General features: G+C 38.8%; 1 pseudogene; it reads right to left on the bottom strand.

The window, feature by feature from the left end:
* Positions 1-19,667: 19,667 nt before the first annotated feature.
* On the bottom strand, positions 19,668-19,937 carry LOC123389283 (annotated as a pseudogene).
* Between the last annotated feature and the right edge of the window lie 1,744 nt (positions 19,938-21,681).

Below are 21,681 nucleotides of genomic sequence, written 5' to 3' on the forward strand. Positions count from 1 at the left end.
CTTGGTTCTTTCCACAGTTTGGCGACCATGGCCATTGCTGCTATAAACATTGGGATACAGGTGGCCCTTCTTTTCACTACGTCTGTATCTTTGGGGTAAATGCCCAGGATTACAATGGCAGGGTCATAGGGAAGTTCTATTTTTAATTTCTTGAGGAATCTCCACACTGTTCTCCAAAGTGGCTGCACCAACTTGCATTCCCACCAACAGTGGAAGGGGTTCCCCTTTCTCCACATCCTCTCCAACACATGTTGGTTCCTGTCTTGCTAATTTTGGCCATTCTAACTGGTGTAAGGTGATATCTCAATGTAGTTTTAATTTGAATCTCCCTGACAACTAGTGATGATGAACAGTCTGATAGCCATGTGTATGTCTTTATTGGAGAAGTGTCTGTCCATATCTTCTGCCCATTTTTTTTTTTGTTTTTTTATTCTTCTCATTATATATATTTTTTAATTTTTTATTTTTTATAAACATATATTTTTATCCCCAGGGGTACAGGTCTGTGAATCACCAGGTTTACATACTTCACAGCACTCACCAAAGCACATACCCTTCCCAATGTCCATAATCCCACCCCCTTCTCCCAAACCCCCTCCCCCCAGCAACCCTCAGTTTGTTTTGTGAGATTAAGAGTCACTTATGGTTTGTCTCCCTCCCAATCCCATCTTGTTTCATTGATTCTTCTCCTACCCACTTAAGCCCCCATGTTGCATCACCACTTCCTCATATCAGGGAGATCATATGAGAGTTGTATTTCTCTGCTTGACTTATTTCGCTAAGCATGATATGCTCTAGTTCCTTCCATGTTGTTGCAAATGGCAAGATTTCATTTCTTTTGATGGCTGCATAGTATTCCATGGTGTATATATACCACCTCTTCTTGATCCATTCATCTGTTGATGGACATCTAGGTTCTTTCCATAGTTTGGCTATTGTGGACATTGCTGCTATAAACATTCAGGTGCACGTTCCCCTTTGGATCACTACATTTGTATCTTTAGGGTAAATACCCAATAGTGCAATTGCTGGGTCATAGGGTAGTTCTATTTTCAACATTTTGAGGAACCTCCATGCTGTTTTCCAGAGTGGCTGCACCAGCTTGCATTCCCACCAACAGTGTAGGAGGGTTCCCCTTTCTCCTCATCCTCTCCAGCATCTGTCATTTCCTGACTTGTTGATTTTAGCCATTCTGACTGGTGCGAGGTGATATCTCATTGTGGTTTTGATTTGTATTTCCCTGATGCCGAGTGATATGGAGCACTTTTTCATGTGTCTTTTGGCCATCTGGATGTCTTCTTTGCAGAAATGTCTGTTCATGTCCTCTGCCCATTTCTTGATTGAATTATTTGTTCTTTGGGTGTTGAGTTTGCTAAGTTCTTTATAGATTCTGGACACTAGTCCTTTATCTGATATGTCGTTTGCAAATATCTTCTCCCATTCTGTCAGTTGTCTTTTGATTTTGTTAACTGTTTCCTTTGCTGTGCAAAAGCTTTTGATCTTGATGAAATCCCAATAGTTCATTTTTGCCCTTGCTTCCCTTCCCTTCGGCGTTGTTCCTAGGAAGGTGTTGCTGCGGTTGAGGTCGAAGAGGTTGCTGCCTGTGTTCTCCTCAAGGATTTTGATGGGTTCCTTTCGCACATTGAGGTCCTTCATCCATTTTGAGTCTATTTTTGTGTGTGGTGTAAGGAAATAGTATTTTTCTGCATGTGGCTGTCCAATTTTCCCAGCACCATTTATTGAAGAGGCTGTCTTTTTTCCATTGGACATTCTTTCCTACTTTGTCGAAGATTAGTTGACCATAGAGTTGAGGGTCTATTTCTGGGCTCTCTATTCTGTTCCATTGATCTATGTGTCTGTTTTTGTGCCAATACCATGCTGTCTTGATGATGACAGCTTTGTAATAGAGCTTGAAGTCCGGAATTGTGATGCCACCAACGTTGGCTTTCTTTTTCAATATCCCTTTGGCTATTCGAGGTCTTTTCTGGTTCCATATAATTTTAGAATTATTTGTTCCATTTCTTTGAAAAAGATGGATGGTACTTTAATAGGAATTGCATTAAATGTGTAGATTGCTTTAGGTAGCATAGACATTTTCACAATATTTATTCTTCCAATCCAGGAGCATGGAATATTTTCCCATTTCTTTGTGTCTTCCTATATTTAGTTCATGAGTACTTTATAGTTTTCTGAGTATAGATTCTGTGCCTCTTTGGTTAGGTTCATTCCTAGGTATCTTATGGTTTTGGGTGCAATTGTAAATGGGATGGACTCCTTAATTTCTCTTTCTTCTGTCTTGCTGTTGGTGTAGAGAAATGCAACTGGTTTCTGTGCATTGATTTTATATCCTGACACTTTACTGAATTCCTGTATAAGTTCTAGCAGTTTTGGAGTGGAGTCTTTTGGGTTTTCCACATATAGTATCATATCATCTGCGAAGAGTGATAATTTGACTTCTTCTTTGCCGATTTGGATGCCTTTAATTTCCTTTTGTTGTCTGATTGCTGAGGCTAGGACCTCTAGTACGATGTTGAATAGCAGTGGTGATAATGGACATCCCTGCCGTGTTCCTGACCTTAGCGGAAAAGCTTTCAGTATTTCTCCATTGAGAATGATATTTGTGGTGGGTTTTTCATAGATGGCTTTGATGATATTGAGGTATGTGCCCTCTATCCCTACACTTTGAAGAGTTTTGATCAGGAAGGGATGCTGTACTTTGTCAAATATTTTTCAGCATCTATTGAGAGTATCATATGGTTCTTGTTCTTTCTTTTATTGATGTGTTGTATCACATTGACTGATTTGCGGATGTTGAACCAACCTTGCAGCCCTGGAATAAATCCCACTTGATCGTGGTGAATAATCCTTTTAATGTACTGTTGAATCCTATTGGCTAGTATTTTGTTGAGTATTTTTGCATCTGTGTTCATCAAGCATAATGGTCTATAGCTCTCTTTTTTGATGGGATCCTTGTCTGGTTTTGGGATCAAGATGATGCTGGCCTCATAAAATGAGTTTGGAAGTTTTCCTTCCATTTCTATTTTTTGGAACAGATTCAGGAGAATAGGAATTAGTTCTTCTTTAAATGTTTGGTAGAATTCCCCCGGGAAGCCGTCTGGCCCTGGGCTTTTGTTTGTTTGGAGATTTTTAATGACTGTTTCAATCTCCTTACTGGTTATGGGTCTGTTCAGGCTTTCTATTTCTTCCTGGTTCAGTTGTGGTAGTTTATATGTTTCTAGGAATGCATCCATTTCTTCAAGATTGTGAAATTTATTGGCGTAGAGTTGGCTCATAGTATGTTCTTATAATAGTTTGTATTTCTTTGGTGTTAGTTGTGATCTCTCCTCTTTCATTCATGATTTTATTTATTTGGGTCTTTTCTCTTTTCTTTTTGATAAGTCGGGCCAGGGGTTTATCAATTTTATTAATTCTTTCAAAGAACCAGCTCCTAGTTTCTTTGATTTGTTCTCTTGTTTTTTTGGTTTCTATTTCATTGATTTCTGCTCTGATCTTTATGATTTCTCTTCTCCTGCTGGCTTAGGGTTTCTTTCTTGTTCTTTCTCCAGCTCCTTTAGGTGTAGGGTTAGGTTGTGTACCTGAGACCTTTCTTGTTTCTTGAGAAAGGCTTGTAACGCTATATATTTTCCTCTCAGGACTGCCTTTGTTGTGTCTCACAGATTTTGAACCGTTGTATTTTCATTATCATTTGTTTCCATGGTTTTTTTCAATTCTTCTTTAATTTCCCGGTTGACCCATTCATTCTTTAGAAGGATGCTGTTTAGTCTCTATGTATTTGGGTTCTTTTCAAACTTCCTTTTGTGGTTGAGTTCTAGCTTTAGAGCATTGTGGTCTGAAAATATGCAGGGAATGATCCCAATCTTTTGATATCAATTGAGTCCTGATTTAGGACCGAGGATGTGATCTATTCTGGAGAATGTTCCATGTGCACTAGAGAAGAATGTGTATTCTGTTGCTTTGGGATGAAATGTTCTGAATATATCTGTGATGTCCATCTGGTCCAGTGTGTCGTTTAAGGCTTTATTTCCTTGCTGATCTTTTGCTTGGATGATCTGTCCATTTCAGTGAGGGGAGTGTTAAAGTCCTCTACTATTATTGTATTATTGTTGATGCGTTTCTTTGATTTTGTTATTAATTGGTTTATATAGTTGGCTGCTCCCACGTTGGGGGCATAGATATTTAAAATTGTTAAATCTTCTTGTTGGACAGACCCTTTGAGTATGATATAGTGTCCTTCCTCATCTCTTCTTATAGTCTTTGGCTTAAAATCTAATTGATCGGATATAAGGATTGCCACTCCTGCTTTCTTCTGATGTCCATTAGCATGGTAAATTCTTTTCCACCCCCTCACTTTAAATCTGGAGGTGTCTTCGGGCTTAAAATGAGTTTCTTGGAGGCAACATATAGATGGGTTTTGTTTTTTTATCCATTCTGATACCCTGTGTCTTTTGACAGGGGCATTTAGCCCATTAACATTCAGGGTAACTATTGAGAGATATGAATTTAGTGCCATTGTATTGCCTGTAAGGTGACTGTTACTGTATATGGTCTCTGTTCCTTTCTGATCTACCACTTGTAGGCTCTCTTTTTGCTTAGAGGACCCCTTTCAATATTTCCTGTAGAGCTGGTTTGGAGTTTGCAAATTCTTTCAGTTTTTGTTTGTCCTGGAAGCTTTTAATCTCTCCTTCTATTTTCAATGATAGCCTAGCTGGATATAGTATTCTTGGCTGCATGTTTTTCTCGTTCAGTGCTCTGAAAATATCATGCCAGCTCTTTCTGGCCTGCCAGGTCTCTGTGGATAAGTCAGCTGCCAATCTAATATTTTTACCATTGTATGTTACAGACTTCTTTTCCCGGGCTGCTTTCAGGATTTTCTCTTTGTCATTGAGACTTGTGAATTTTACTATTAGGTGACGGGGTGTGGGCCTATTCTTATTGATTTTGAGGGGCATTCTATGAACCTCCTGAATTTTGATGCTCGTTCCCTTTGCCATATTGGGGAAATTCTCCCCAATAATTCTCTCCAGTATACCTTTTTCTCCCCTCTCTCTTTCTTCTTCTTCTGGAATCCCAATTATTCTAATGTTGTTTTGTCTTATGGTGTCACTTATCTCTCGAATTCTCCCCTCGTGGTCCAGTAGCTGCTTGTCCCTCTTTTGCTCAGCTTCTTTATTCTCTGTCATTTGGTCTTCTATATCACTAATTCTTTCTTCTGCCTCATTTATCCTAGCAGTGAGAGCCTCCATTTTTTATTGCACCTCATTAATAGCTTTTAAATTTCAACTTGGTTAGAATTAGGTCTTTTATTTCTTCAGAAAGGGCTTTTATATCTCTAGAGAGGGTTTCTCTAATATCTTCCATGCCTTTTTTGAGCTCGGCTAGAACCTTGAGAATTGCCATTCTGAACTCTAGATCTGACATATTACCAATGTCTGTATTGATTAGGTCCCTAGCCTTTGGTACTGCCTCTTGTTCTTTTTTTTGTGTTGAATTTTTCCATCTTGTCATTTTGTCCAGATAAGAGTATATGAAGGAGCAAGAAAATACTAAAAGGGTAGCAACAACTCCAGGAAAATATGCTTTAACCAAATTAGAAGAGATCCCAAATCGTGAGGGGGGAGAAAGGGGATAAAAAGAGGTTCAAAAAGGAAGAAAGAAAAAAAAAAGAAAAAAGAAAAGAAAAGAATTAAAAAAAGAAAACAAATAAGAAAAATATAAAAAAGAAAAAAATATATATTAGATAAACTGGTTAAAAAACGTTAAAGAAGAAAAAGGTAAAAGTTAAAAAAAAAATTTTACCAGAAGGCGAGAAAAAAAACAAAAAATGAAAAAGAAAAAAATTAAATTAAGTACAAAACTAAAAAAAATTAACTACAAAACTAAAAAAAATCACAGGGAAAAAGCCATGAGTTCCGTGCTTTGTTTTCTCCTCCTCTGGAATTCTGCTGCTCTCCTTGAAACTGCACTCCTTGGTAGGTGAAGGTGGTCTCGGCTGGATTTCTTGTTGATCTTCTCATTGAGGGGCCTGTTGTAGTGATTCTCAATTGTCTTTGCCCCAGGCGGAATTACACCGCCCTTACCCGGGGCCGGGGTGAGTAATCCGCTCGGGTTTGCTTTCAGGAGCTTTTGTTCCCTGAGCGCTTTCCGTAGAGTTCCGGAGGAGAGGAATACAAATGGCGGCCTCCTGGTCTCCGGCCCGGAGGAGCCGAGAGCCCAGGGCCCCACTCCTCAGTGTGCCCTCAGAGAACAGCGCCAGTTACTTCCGTCTGCCTGACCTCCGGCCGCGCTCTGAGCTCACTGAGCCTGCGACCGGTTCAAGGTAACACCGAGCTGTGAGCTTACTGTCAGCTCTGTCTCTGTAGCCAGGTTTCCCGTATCAATACCCGCAAGGTCTGCGACACTCAGACACCCCCGATCCTTCTGTGACCCTGCGGGACCTGAGGCCACGCTGACCCCACGTGGGCTTCGCCCCGGTTTAGCCTCTGGAGCGATGTCCCTCAGCGGAACAGACTTTTAAAAGTCCTGATGTTGTGCGCCGTTGCTCAGCCGCTTGCCGGGAGCCGGCCCCTCCCCCCGGGGTCTATCTTCCTGTCGCTTTGGATTCACTTCCCCGCCAGTCCTACTTTTCAGAAAGTGGTTGTTTTTCTGTTTCCAGAATTGCTGTTCTTCTTCTCTTCGATCTGCCGATGGATTTTCAGGTGTTTGCAATCTTTAGATAAGCTATCTAACTGATCTCCGGCTAGCTGAAGTCTCAGCCTGCTACTTCTCTGCCATCTTGACTCCTCCCCCCCCCATATCCTTTTCTGATTAAAATTCTTCAAAGTCTAGGGATGGGGGAACATATCTCAATTTCATAAAAACTGCCTGTGAATATCATTCTCATTGGGGAAAAACAGAAAGCTTTTCCCTTAAGGTCAGGAACACAACTGGGATGCCCAATCTCACTAATGTTGTTCAACATAGTACTAGTTGTCTTAGCCTCAGCAATCAGACAATAAAAAGAAGTAAAAACTGTACAGATTGGCAAAGAAGAAAGCAAGCTCTCACTCTTTGCAGATGACATGATATTCTATATGGAAAACCAAAAAGACTCCATCCTTAAATTATTAGAATGGATACTGCAATTCAGCAAACTTGCAAGATTTAAAATCAATGCACAGAAATCAGTTACATTTCTATACACTAACTAGGATGGAAGAAAGAGAAATTAAGGAATCGATTCCATGTACAATATCACAAATAACCATAAGATACCTAGTAATGAATCTCAACAAAAAGGTAAAGCATCTGTACTCTAGAAACTACAGAACACTTAAGAAAGAAATTGAGGAAGACACAAAGGGTTGGAAAAACATTCCATGCTTACGGACTGGAAGAATAAACATTGTGAAAATGTCTCTGTTGCCCAGAGCAATCTACACTTTCAATGCAATCCTTATCAAAATGTCACTAGCATTTTCAAAGTGCTGGAACAAACAATCCTAAAGTTTGTATGGATATAGAAAGGACGCAAAATTATCAGGGGATTGTTGAAAAACAAACAAACAAACCTGGTGATCACAATTCTGGACTTCAATTCTAAGCTGTGATCATCAAAACAGCATGGTATTGCACAAAACAGCCACATAGATCAATGAAACAGAACAGAGAGCTCAGAAATTGACCCTCACCTCTATGGTTAACTAGTCTTCAACAAAGCAGGAAAGAATACTGAATGGAAAAAAGACAGTCTCTTCAATAATTGGTGCTGGGAAAATTGGACAACCATATGCAGAAGAATGAAACTGGACCATTCTCTTACACCTTACACAAACATAAACTCAAAATGGATGAAAGACCTCAATGTGAGACAAGAATCCTTCAAAATCCTAGAGGAAAACACAGACAAAGCAAACTCTTCGACCTTAGTGGCAGCAACTTCTTGCTAGATACCTCTCCAAATGCAATGGCAACAAAAGTAAAAAAAATGGGACTCCATCAAGATTAAAAGCTTTTGCATAGCAAAGAAAACAGTTGACAAAACCAGAAGACAAACTAACAGAATGGGAGAAGATATTTGCAAATGACATATAATCTAAAGGGCTAGTATCCAAAATCTATAAAGAACTTATCCAACTCAACACCCAGGGAACAAATAATCCAATCAAGAAACAGGGAGAAGACCTGAACAGACTTTTCTCCAAAGAAGACATCCAAATTGTCAATAGACACATGAAAAAATGCTCCAATCTCCTGGGATCAGGGAAATGAAAAAAACAAACAAACAAACAAACAAAAAACAACTCACAATAAGATAACACCTCAGACCAGTTAGAATGGCTAAAATTAGCAAGTCAGGAAACAGCAGATGTTGGTGAGGACTGGGAGAAAGGGGAACCCTCTTACACTGTTGGTGGGAATGCAAGCTGGTACAGTCATTCTGGACAACAGTATGGATTTTCCTGAAGAAGTTAAAAATAGAGCTACCCTATGACCCAGGTATTTACTCCAATGATAGAAATGTCTGAATGATCTGAAGGGGTACCTGCACCCCAGTTTTCATAGCAGTAAAGTCTACAATAGCCCAACAGTGGAAGGAGGCTGGATGTACATTGAAAGATTTATGGATAAAGAAGATGTGACTATTGGGGTGTATGGGTGGCTCAGTGGGTTAAAGCCTCTGCCTTCAGCTCAGGTCATGATCCAGGGTCCTGGGGTCGAGCCCCACATCAGGCTTTCTGCTCCTTGGGGAGCCTGCTTCCTCCTTTCTCTCTGCCTGCCTCTCTGCCTACTTGTGATCTCTGTCAAATAAATAAATAAAATAAAATAAATAAGATATGACTATATATATATTTGAATATTACTGAGCCTTCAGAGAGGATGAATACTTACTATTTACATACATGTGGATGGAACTGGAGAATATTACACTGAGCGAAATAGTAAGTCAATCAGAGAAAGACAATTATCACATGGTTTCACTCATATGTGGAATATAAGAATATAAGAAATAAGAATATAAGAAACAGGGGCACCTGGGTGGCTCAGTGGGTTAAAGCCTCTGCCTTCAGCTCAGGTCATGATCCCAGGGTTCTGGGATCGAGCCCCGTGTCGGGCTCTCTGCTCAGCAGGGATCCTGCTTTCTCTCTCTCTCTGCCTGCCTCTCTGCCTACTTGTGATCACTGTCTGTCAAGTGGATAAATAAAATCTTTAAAAAAAATAATAATAATTTTAAAAAAGCATATAAGAAACAACACACAAAAAAAATCATAGGCGAAGGGAGAGAAAACTGAATAGGAAGTCATCAGAGAGGGAGAAAAACCATGAGGGAGTCTTAGCTATAAGAAACAACCTAAGGGTTGTTGGAAGGGAGGTGGGTGGGGGATGGAGTTATTGGGTTATGAGTATTAAGGAAGGCTTATGATGTGATTAGAACTGGGTGTTACATGTAACTCATAAATTAGTGAACACTACATCAGAAACTAATGATGTACTGTATGTTGGCCAACTGAATTTAAATAAAAAATGTTAAAGAAGATGTTAGTTGTAAAAAAAAAAAAGAAATTATATGCACACCCCAAAATTTAGGTCTATAAAAGATAGTGCCTTAATGACTCAAGTGAATGGATAAATCATGGAGCAAAAAAATGTAGTCCTGAATCCTGTATTAAGTTCTGAGAATTTCAGAAACCAATACGATAAGAATTTAAGGTCAATAAATAAATATCATTGGGCAAATGGACTTGTTGGAACAAAAATGAATATTAAAAAAGTTGGATTAAGACAGTTACAAAGTTGTATTTTCAGAAAAATATAAAATGATGGTGCTGATGATTTTCTGGACAGTTTTGTGTATATTTTGCAACAGTTCTCATATGTTCAAAAACTACATGAAGTCACACTTTATCACTCTTCTAAGAATTGGAACTAATGTTTATGCAGTTAAGTTGGGTAAATGTATACAGACATTTCACATATTACAGGATAAGTATATAAGTTAAAATTTCTTATATAAAACTAAATTGGGGGTAATGGTGGAAATATTTTTTTAAGATTTATTTATTTATTTGAGACAGAAAGAGAAAGTGAGGGAAGGAGCAGACTCTACACTGAGCCAAAGGCTGATGTGGGGCATGGTTTCACAACCCTGATGTTGTGTTCTGAGCCAAAATCAGAAGTTGGATGCTCAACTGAGTGAGCCACCCTAGTGCCCTGGGATGGAAATATTGTGACTTTTACTTTATTTTTAAAGATGCCAGGCAATGCCTTGTACAATGTATTTTTGCAAAAGACTTTCAAAATATTTGTCTTTGGTAGGTTTCTTTAGCTGCCACCAAATTGATAAGATGCTACTGAAATTTTTAACTAAAGGCTTTTAATATTTAAAACTAGATGTGATATTTCAAATCAATAAAAAAACAGTTTATTTTTTTCTCAAAAACACATTTTAGCATTGTAAAGATACAGATGATCTAAAGTGAATTAAAAAAATCAATCCTATGTTAAAAATATAGAAAACAGTATTGCCCAGTAGTTAACCAATTCTTGAATAAAGGAGTGCTTTTTAAACCTGAAAATATTGGACAAAGTTTTAAGAAAGAAAAAAGGAACTGCTTTACTACATAAAAAGTAACCTTTCTGAAGTTAGAAAAATAAAAGGAAAAATAACAATAATAAGAACACAGTGGGGAAATGTTTGTGTAGTTTTTCTCTTCGTATATGCCAGGGTTTGGCAACGTGTTCTGTAAAATAAAATGTACTTGGGATACCTGGGCGGCTCAGTGGGTTAAGGCCTCTGCCTTTGCCTCAGGTCATGATCCCAGAGTCCTGGGATGGAGCTGGGCATCTGGCTATCTGCTCAGAGGGGAGCCTGCTTCTCCACCTCTCTCTGCCTGCTTCTCTGCCTGATTGTGATCTCCATCTGTCAAATAAATAAATAAAATCTTAAAAAAAAAAAATAGAAGACGAATGGACCTGGAAAACAGTTGTATTGGCAGAGAAGAAATAGTTCTTCAATATGAGATGCATCAGCCAAGGAATGGAGGAAATAAGCACTGATGCAAAAATGAAGGTTGTCTTTGGACCACAGCTAGCCTCGGTTATTTAGGGAGACAGCATCAGTCTTCTTAGCAAGGGCCCTTAGTAAGGATTGATTGATGTCCACATCAATCACAGGGCAGATGGAAGACAAATAGTCTGCCTGCAATAGGCAACAGGATTATAGGAGCAGAAACCCAACAGTGGAGTCAAGCTAGAAGGCTGTTGTGATTGTCTTCGTGAAAGGAAAGAAGGTCTGCATTATTGGGAACAGGCACAAGAGGAGGAGATACACAGAAAAGAAATGCCATAGAATTGATAGCACCTGACAGTGTCCATTGTTCAATGTCTTGGATTAGACATGAGAAAAACTTAAAAAGGGGGATCTGAAATTTTGAGCCTGAGAAAATGATACGTGGTGGCAATGGCTGACTTAGGGTATGCGAAGAATCAACATAGGATTGATTTTTTAAATTCACTTTAGATCATCTGTATCATGTAGAATTGAATAATAAGGAAGGTTTTATAGAATTTAAAGTGGAAATTCCTGGGAAGAAGAATTTGTTGATGGTTTTAGAACTTATGGGGAAATGGGTTAGAGATTGGTGGGCTATCCTGTGAAGAAGTCATGTGTGGCCCAGCTCGACCAGAGACAGCTCAGGATCCTGGGTGTTCAAAGAGTATAGAACTGAGTCATGACCTTGGCACAGTATTGCCTTACTTGAAAGCCCAGATTGTACATTGCCTGTCTTTCTTTCTCTCTCCTTCCCTCCTTCCTTCCTTCCTTTCTATCTCTTTCTTTCCTTCTTTTCTTTTTTTTTCCCTTTCCTTTTCTTTCTTTTCTTTTTTCAAATTTCTGTTTATAAAAGCCATACTTGCTTGTCTTAGCAAATTTGAAAAGAACAGAAGTTTAGAAGTAGAAAAATTTCCCTGAATCTCACCATTTAAAAATTTGGCATATTTTCTTCTCTCTTTCTCTTTCTTTTTCTCTCTCTCTTTCTCTCTTTTTTGAATTTCAAAACAGTTGATGAAAGTAGGGATTGGTAAAATGGGTGAAGATGATCAAAGGTGCAAACTTCCAGTTATAAAATATATACTGGGTATGTATTGTCCAACATAGTAACTATAGTTAATAATACCGTATTTTATCTTTAGAAGGTTGCTAAGAGGAAAGATTTGAAAGTTATCACAAGGAAAATAATTTGTAACTGTGTGTAGTGATGGATGTTAACTAGACTTACTAGGTAATTATTTCAAAATGTATACATATATCAAATCATGTCGTACACCTCAAACTAATACAATGTTATTTTTCAATATATCTCAATAAAAAATAAATAAAACCTGGCACGCGCGCATGCGCGCGCGCGCACACACACACACACACACACACACACACAGTTGGTTGTGGTGTCTGTCATTGCATATACAATTGTATTAATTTTTCCACTTGATGATATAGCGTAAACACCACCAGTGTTATTTAAAGCTCTTTCTATAAAGGGAAAAGATGACTAAGAAAGAAAGAAAGGAGGAAAAAAGAAAAAGAAGGGGAAGGGGAAATAATACTGAACCTGTTTTGTCTTTGTTGTATAAGAAAGAATTAATTTTGTTCCATTTCCTGGCACAGAGCTTCTAAAACCCTTGGGATTTCTCAAGTGATAGAAGAATCTTTGTTAATCATGACCCCATTGGATTGTTATGCTTTCACTATCATTATGTTAATGAAGTAAGTCAGAGTTGGCCTCTAGGTAACTTCAGGAATGGGGGCTTGGTCACCAGGAAAACTATTCACAGAATTGAAGATTAAGCCAACCCAACCTCCAGGAAAGGGAGTGGAAGTGGGGGTTGGGTTCAAAGAAGGGGCCAATGATTTAATCAAACACGTGTCTGTAATGAAACTCCAATAAAAACCCTGAGCTCATTAGGGCTTCTTGGTTGGTGAACACACAGATATACTGGGAGAGTGACTTTCTGTCCTGATTTAATTAGAAAACATAGAAGTTCTGCATCCCTCCTCAACCTTGTATCATGTGTCTTTTTGTTTGGCTGGTCCTCCAGATCTGTATTCTTTATGAGTAAAACTGTAATTACAAGTATAGCATTTTCCTGAATTTTGTGAATTGTTCCAGCAAATTATGAAACCTGTAGAGGCTATTATGATTCCAAAATTTATAACCAGTCAGACAGAAACATGAGTGTCTTGGGAACACCTAACCTAGTTCTGACCCCTGAAGTAAGGGCAGTCTTGTTGGGGATCTTAACATGTGGGTTCTGTTCTTACTCTGGGTGATTAGTGCCAAAATTGAACTGTATTACAACAGCTGGGTTTCTACCAAATTAGTCTATTTTAGGAAGGACCCAAGAGAAGGAAGTCAGACTAAGATAGGAGGTATATTGGGTTTTGAAATAAAGTCACAAAAGGAGGTTTCTTTGTTATATTTTTCAACAACTTCCTTCTTGCTTTAAAACACTCACTTTCTAAATACTATGGAAGTACATGTCCTCAGGGCAAAAATGCCTTCAAAAGTTGCATATTTATGTATACAGCCTTCAAAATGCTAGTTTCCACAGTGAATCCTATTATTCATTTACTGCAGCTTGAGTTGGAGAGCAGAGGACTCTCTCCGAAGAGCTGACAACATTTCCAGTCTACAAACATCTAGGTTTTTCTTTTTCATTATTAAAAATAATCGTATAAACCAGAAAATCCAGCAGGGGGATGTAGAATTCCAGTTTCTGGGATATTATGCATTTCTTTGAAAAACAAGTTCTTTCTTTATTGCTACAACTCAGTAATCCTGCTAAATATTGACCACAGAATAAAAGGAGCTTCTTAAATGCCATTGTGCCTCAGCAGTGATTGAAAGGTTCTTTTCTCTCAAAGGGCTCATTTCCTTTCTTGAGTTACTATTAACAGATGTGTTCTCATAGTTGCTTTGCAAGCAAATATTGATCAGGCTGAAATTTCTTATAAGTATTCATGCCATGTAAGTGGGTAACCAATATTATTACTAGATAATATCATTATTTATATCATATTATTACTAGATATTACTATTTATGAAAATAATTGAATGTAATACAATTTTTATAAAAGCAGAAGCTCTTTTCAGAAAGAAAGTCCTATGTTCTCTATGTTACTTTAAATGTCCACATTATGGACATATATTATATTCTTTTTTTTTAAAGGTTTTATTTATTTATTTGACAGAGAGAGAGAGTGATAATAGTAGGCAGAGAGGCAGACAGAAAGAGAGGGGGAAGTAGGCTCCCTGCCCAGCAGAGATCCCGATGTAGGGCTCAATTCCAGGACCCTGAGATCATGACCTGAGCTGAAGGCAGAGGCTTAACTCACTGAGCCACCCAGGTGCCCCATATACTATATTCTTAATAAGAAGTATCTTGGATACATATCAAAGTCCGTATATGTACATTTATCAGAATAAATATACAGGGACGCGTGGGTGGCTCAGTTGGTTAAGCAGCTGCCTTCAGCTCAGGTCATGATCCCAGCGTCCTGGGATCGAGTTCCGCATGGGGCTCCTTGCTCAGCAGGGAGCCTGCTTCTCCCTCTGCCTCTGCCTGCCATTCTGTCTGCCTGTGCTCGCTCTCTCTCCCTCTGATAAATAAATAAAATCTTTAAAAAAAAAAAAAGAAAAAAAAAGAATAAATATACATAGATAAAATTATTTCCCACAAAATACTTGCAAAGGAAATAAATAATATTTTCATAATAAATATAAATTAGAAAATTGAGAGAAATTGTGGTCATATTCCTGGGAAACAGAACTGTCCATTTTTATAAATGTTTTCCCTGTGGACCAATAGAGTTTATATTCCTTCCTAATATTTTATCTTCCTGGATCAACAAAGCTTAACTGTATGGACTATCAATGCAAGCTAGAAAAATAATACTGGAAGGCTGAACCAAGGCAAAGTTAAGGACATGCCTGAAACACATGCCCATAATCATAAGGTAAATCTGTATTTATATCATGTTTTTGTTTTGCATGTCAGTCCCTCTTACCCCCAAAACACAGGCTTTCATAAAGAGCAATATTATAAGTGATAGAATTGAAGGAAGAATCAATTAATGGCCTTTCTTTGGAATCATAAAGCCTCCACTCAGGTTACCAGTCCCTTTCCCTGCTCTTATAGCCACCTCCAACTGGGTGTCCTGCCTCACTTCACATCTCTGCCTACCTCAGGAATACGGTTATGCCTGGCCTCAAATGGGAAGAAGTGGGAGAAACTGCAGAGGGGAGGAATTTTCTGGGTCTCTGTGAGCAGGCCTGGTTTGTGGGGAGGAGACCTGGAACTCAGAGACAATGCTTTCCCATGTCCATCAGGTTAGAAGCCAACAGTCATCTAAAACCCACCCCTTCTGTGAGGTAGGGTCAGGAGGGACCCTGATTCCTTGGATATGGTTAGGTCTTCATTTCTTGTCTTTAGGAGAAATGTGCTATTTCATACTGTATTAGAAGAAATATATCTGTATAGGTTTCTACAAAGCATTTTCAATTACTGAATCATACTTCAGCTATTTTTCCCTTTGGTTTATTCAGCTGGGGGAAGGAAGTACTCTGATCCTATCTGCATTCTGCCTCTTGTGTATTCTACTACCTCCTTATAAGACTTCTGAAGGCTTGATAATTTCCCAGCATCTCATTTTCTTCTCCTATAAGTAACATATTCTCACCTCCTGAGGTTTATGAGACTTCAGTGAGTTAATCTTGAATATTAAATATTTGACACAAGGACAGATATGGAGTAATTATTCAATGAGGTGAGTTTCCCTCCTTCAGAAGAAAACTTCTTTGAAGGGGATATACCAGTTTTTTTTTTTAAATATTTTATTTATTTATTTATTTATTTGACAGACAGAGATTACAAGTAGGCAGAAAGGCAGGCTGAGAGAGAGGAGGAAGCAGGCTCCCTGCTAGGCAGAGAGCCTGATGTGGGGTTCGATCCCAGGACCCTGGGATCACGACCTGAGCCGAAGGCACAGGCCTTAACCCACTGAGCCACCCAGCCACCCCAGATATACCAGTTCTAAAGGAAGTCTTTATTTGGAACCCAGCCTGTGGTGGTAGGAAAAAACATGGGAATTAGAATCACACAGACCTCTCCAAATTCTGCCTTATCAGCTTTGCAACTAGAGAAATGTAATTTAATTTTTTGGGTCTTGACACCCTCACCTTTAAATGGATATAAAAATCCTTATCTCTCAGGTGGTTGTAGAATTTAGTGAATTTGTAATGTGTCAATGTGGCTAAGCTCAACTATGTTCCCCAGAATTCTCTTCATATGTTTCCAGTAGGAGTGGGCTTCAAGAGCATTTTACATAGATTTGGGGGACAGCAGTGAAGCAGTAGTTATGAGTATATGTACAAGCTATTACATTTCCAGGCTATCACGCTTGGAAGGTTGGAGCAAGGGCACACACGATGTCACTTAACTGCTAGCTTCCTTGTTGGTGTGCAGCAGTAGCCAAGCCTGCTGCTGATTTTCCATTAGTTTCTCTAACTCCTGGGTCAGGTAGATGTTTAGCTACACAGTGAAGGGTTTCAGCTTCTCCTACATCACCTACATCATGAAAACTGGAGGCAGTGAAAGACTGCTACATAAAGGTGTATTAAGTAGTGCTTTAAAATCATCTCTCCTGATAAAAACAAAGGGTCTCTTTGCTGTGTTTGCCAAATCACATGGTGTAAAAGCCTCCCTGTTTGGATGATTTCAAGCTACCAATGTGAAGCTGGGCAGAGATATGTACAATGGATTCTTGTGAGCTGGAATGAGAGGCTCCAGCACACCACGGCTGACATGGACCCAGTCCATTACTATCAGTTTCAACATATGCGTGTGAGTCCCAACTTGCCCTTACCCTTCCTCTCTTTGCAAGCATCTTCCTGTCTCTGCAAACTGACGTAGAAGATTTAGATGAGAAGACATGAGCCTTTCAGAGACTATTTAACCAATACTCATAGATGCCTAAGATCAATCTCTAGACTAATTCCTTTATTTTATTTTTGTACATGTATATTTCCTAATGGCTTCTTTCAGAGAAGATTGAATAGTGACTCTTGTCTGATATGTGAAGCTTGCGATTATATATGTGAAACTCCCAGAAGTATTTGGCACACACTAGACACTAAAAAATGTTGACTTCATTTATGAACAATTGCCAACTATTTTAAATTTAGTGATATGCACATTTCTGATATTAAAGCACTCAGAAATATTCATAATATATGTGGAATAATGTTCCTTTTATATTTTTTCTAAGGAGATGGATGATACGGACTAGCAATGTCCTAGAAATATAATGTAAGCCACACATGTAATATGAAATTTTCTAGTGCCCTGTTAGAAAAAGCAAAAAGAAATGGGTAACATTAATTAATATATTTAATTTAACTCAATGTATCTAAAATATTATCTCAACATGTAATAAATATAAAATACTATTATTGAGATTTTTTTTCCCCAAGCCAAACCATATGCAGCTTTAATAAAGATGCTTTTCATTAAAAAAAAAAAAAGGGCAGTCCATGGGCAGACAATCATTAAAAGTATACAACAACTTTCAAACTCCCCTCTTCAATGACTACCAAATCAGAAAGCCACTATTAAACCCAATGAAGTCTTCATGGGATGCTCTATGAACAGGGAAAGCTTAGAGTGAGGGTTGACAGGTCTCACCTAGCATGTTGTTTGACAACTTTTCACAAGCTGACCCTGATTTTCAAGAAATGAAATGAAAATGGCAGAATTATCAATCTGAAGATCCTCAAACTAAAAAAGGAACTCTTTTATTTTTTTTTTAATTTTTAATTTTTTATAAACATATATTTTTAATCCCCAGGGGTACAGGTCTGTGAATCACCAGGTTTACAAACTTCACAGCACTCACCAAAGCACATACCCTCCCCAATGTCATAATCCCACCCCCTTCTCCCAAACCCCCTCCCCCCAGCAACCCTCAGTTTGTTTTGTGAGATTAAGAATCACTTATGGTTTGTCTCCCTCCCAATCCCATCTTGTTTCATTTATACTTCTTGTACCCACTTAAGCCCCCATGTTGCATCACCACTTCCTCATATCAGGGAGATCATATGATAGTTGTCTTTCTCCGCTTGACTTATTTCGCTAAGCATGATACCCTCTAGTTCCATCCATGTTGTCGCAAATGGCAAGATTTCATTTCTTTTGATGGCTGCATAGTATTCCATTGTGTATATATACCACATCTTCTTGATCCATTCATCTGTTGATGGACATCTAGGTTCTTTCCATAGTTTGGATATTGTGGACATTGCTGCTATAAACATTCGGGTGCACGTGCCCCTTTGGATCACTACGTTTGTGTCTTTAGGGTAAATACCCAATAGTGCAATTGCTGGGTCATAGGGTAGTTATATTTTCAACATTTTGAGGAACCTCCATGCTGTTTTCCAGAGTGGCTGCACCAGCTTGCATTCCCACCAACAGTGTAGGAGGGTTCCCCTTTCTCCGCATCCTCGCCAGCATCTGTCATTTCCTGACTTGTTGATTTTAGCCATTCTGACTAGTGTGAGGTGATATCTCCTTGTGGTTTTGATTTGTATTTCCCTGATGCCGAGTGATATGGAGCACTTTTTCATGTGTCTGTTGGCCATCTGGATGTCTTCTTTGCAGAAATGTCTGTTCATGTCTTCTGCCCATTTCTTGATTGGATTATTTGTTCTTTGGGTGTTGAGTTTGCTAAGTTCTTTATAGATTCTGGACACTAGTCCTTTATCTGATATGTCGTTTGCAAATATCTTCTCCCATTCTGTCAGTTGTCTTTTGATTTTGTTAACTGTTTCCTTTGCTGTGCAAAAGCTTTTGATCTTGATGAAATCCCAATAGTTCATTTTTGCCCTTGCTTCCCTTGCCTTTGGCGTTGTTCCTAGGAAGATGTTGCTGCGGCTGAGGTCGAAGAGGTTGCTGCCTGTGTTCTCCTCAAGGATTTTGATGGATTCCTTTCACACATTGAGGTCCTTCATCCATTTTGAGTCTATTTTTGTAAGGAAATGGTGTAAGGAAATGGTCCAATTTCATTTTTCTGCATGTGGCTGTCCAATTTTCCCAGCACCATTTATTGAAGAGGCTGTCTTAAAAAAGGAACTCTTGAGGGCGCCATGTCAGTGGTGACACTATGCCTGATGTACTGGGAACCATTAGCTCCCTGGGTTTAACAGAGTCAAGTCTATGTTGAAGGCAGAGAGGGAACAGACAATATAAAAATATGAACCTTAGTTTTTCCACACCACTAAGGTGTTTGTGCCAAGGTGGCTCACGTGTGTCAACATCAAGGAATCCATCCTGCTGGGAGCCAAGAGGACGTTTCTCTAAACTAGAAGGGAAAGGTGTTTTTTCCTCCTTGTGTCAATCTAGCTTTGGAGATACTCTGTTAGTGACATACGCCCTTCCCCGAAAACAACAATGAAGTATTCTGTGTGCTAACAACAGAGCTTACAAAAAAAAAAAAAAAAAAAAAGGAAAAAAAAAGGTAAAACGAAATCCTGCATTTTTATAAGACTTAACAAAAATACTATTTCAAACTGGACAGTCACCAGAAGTACACAGTTATCAAAAACGCATACACTTCACTTGGCATCTACAGCACCTTCAGCTTTCTGTGCTTGCTCTGGTTTGGCATCTCTGTTTTCTGAAGGGTTATTTCCGTCCTTGCCAGCGTCAGCTTTTTCTGTTTGGGTACCTTCTCTCCCTTTTTGCAGGGGTCTTTTAGGCTTGGGCTCTGGCTTTGGAGGAGTAGGCTTAGCAGATAACCTTACAGATCTTCTCTGTGGCTCATCCTTCATCTTGCCTTACTCTTCAGCATTCCCTTCAGCCTTTCTCTTGGGTATGGTGGCCATGGTGACAAGGCATAAGTTCTGAGCACGGGGATGCAGTGGCATGTGGGCTTTGGCAGGTCCAGGGGTTGTTTTCACCTCTCCTTCTTCTTCACACTGCTCCTTAATGAGATATTTTAACTTTTTTCTGTACTCACTCTTTGAAATGTGGTGTGTATTTTACACTTACAGCACATCTCAATTTCAAGTAGTCACATTCAAGAACTACACTGTGGTGAGTGACCATCATGTTGGACAGTGTAGATATAGACTTGTACCAAATGCAATAGCAGGTAATAAATTTTTATCATGCTTAATTATCTGTGTATTTAAAATGTATTTGATCTCAGTATAGGCTGCAAAAGTGGTAGTGTCATTCACTTGTGGTTTATTAGGGTTATTAGCACCAGGGTTATTCTGACTTCTTCACACAGTCTTCTACTGCATTCACGGGTCACAGGTGTCAAGAATTAGAAGACAATGGCTGACTCAGCAGCTGGCTGACTCAGTTGGTAGAGCATGTGACTCTTGATCTCAGGGATGAGTTTAAGCCCCACATTGGGTCCAGAACTTACTTAAGTCAATAAATATTTTTAAAAGAGGAATTAGAAGATAATAATCTCTCTCATCCCACCAACCACCCTGGAGTTAATTTTTCATAATTTTCAAAGCACATCAGGTCCTCCTAGTTAGCTGGACAGAGCTATGGACAACAAAGTGTGGCACACTGGCCTGAATTCCTATTAACATCAATCATAATCTAAAAATTGCTTAAAAGCAAACAACAGCAAAATCCACAATTTACCTGTTTAGTAAAAGTAGAGTACAGGAAATTTTTTTGTTTCACCACAATATACAATGGCATATGTATTTTTTTTGTTTTGTTTTACTACAAATAAGACTTACAATACAGCGATAGTGTATCAAGAATCGTGTCATATCTCTCCAAACCCTCTTCCCTGTTATCCCTTTCATCTTTGGTTATTTTAATGTATATATCTCACAACCAATAATGACTACACAATAAGTCTTTTTTATCTCAAGCCATCTGCAGAGCTTGCTTATTTGCCATAAAAGCCCCTATGGTAGGCATAAATTTTCACGTTATAAACTTTGATGTGAAAAGGAAAATGTGGGTTATTTTACCATGGCTCAGTTTAATCCCTATCTCAAGTCCCTGTTTTATTATATGAATCCCCCTTTAAAAAAGGAATACATCAATTTAGGGTTTTCAAGATTTCTTTTCCCTTTCTTCTTTGGAGAATAGATTTAGTAGGTGGTGTTTCCTACAGCTGGAGGAACAGGAGTGAGGCTCTCTTCCACACCGTGTCTGCATCATGGGTGCTTTCACCACGAGAACTTCTCCAATTCCTCCTGAGTATTCATGGAATGCATCTCCTGTAGGGCATAGGCAAGGCCATTCTCTAGGCAGTGTGTCCTGGTCTTAAGTGGAAGGCTTTCTAGGACATTGGCCCTCAGTCCCACACTTGAGTTCCTCCAGGTAATGCTGGAAAATGTTTGCCATTTTCCTACACCCTTACAGAGAGCTGAGAAACTCCACAGCTTTACACTATGATACTGGTATGGGTAGGAGAACTGTGATGTCTTGGTGTAGAAGAACCCCTCCATAGCTAACCCTTACTCCTTATTCAACTCTCTTGTTTCTTCCCAAATCCCTTCTCTCTCTTTCCAGTAGATAAGATCTTTTTCAAGTATAGTCTTTTTTTTCTTAATTTAAAAAATTTTTTTTTATAAACCTATAATGTAT

Source organism: Mustela putorius, unplaced genomic scaffold (genome assembly GCF_011764305.1).
Source record: "Mustela putorius furo isolate JIRA1106 unplaced genomic scaffold, ASM1176430v1.1 tig00003972_pilon_pilon_pilon, whole genome shotgun sequence".
NCBI lineage: Eukaryota > Metazoa > Chordata > Mammalia > Carnivora > Mustelidae > Mustela > Mustela putorius.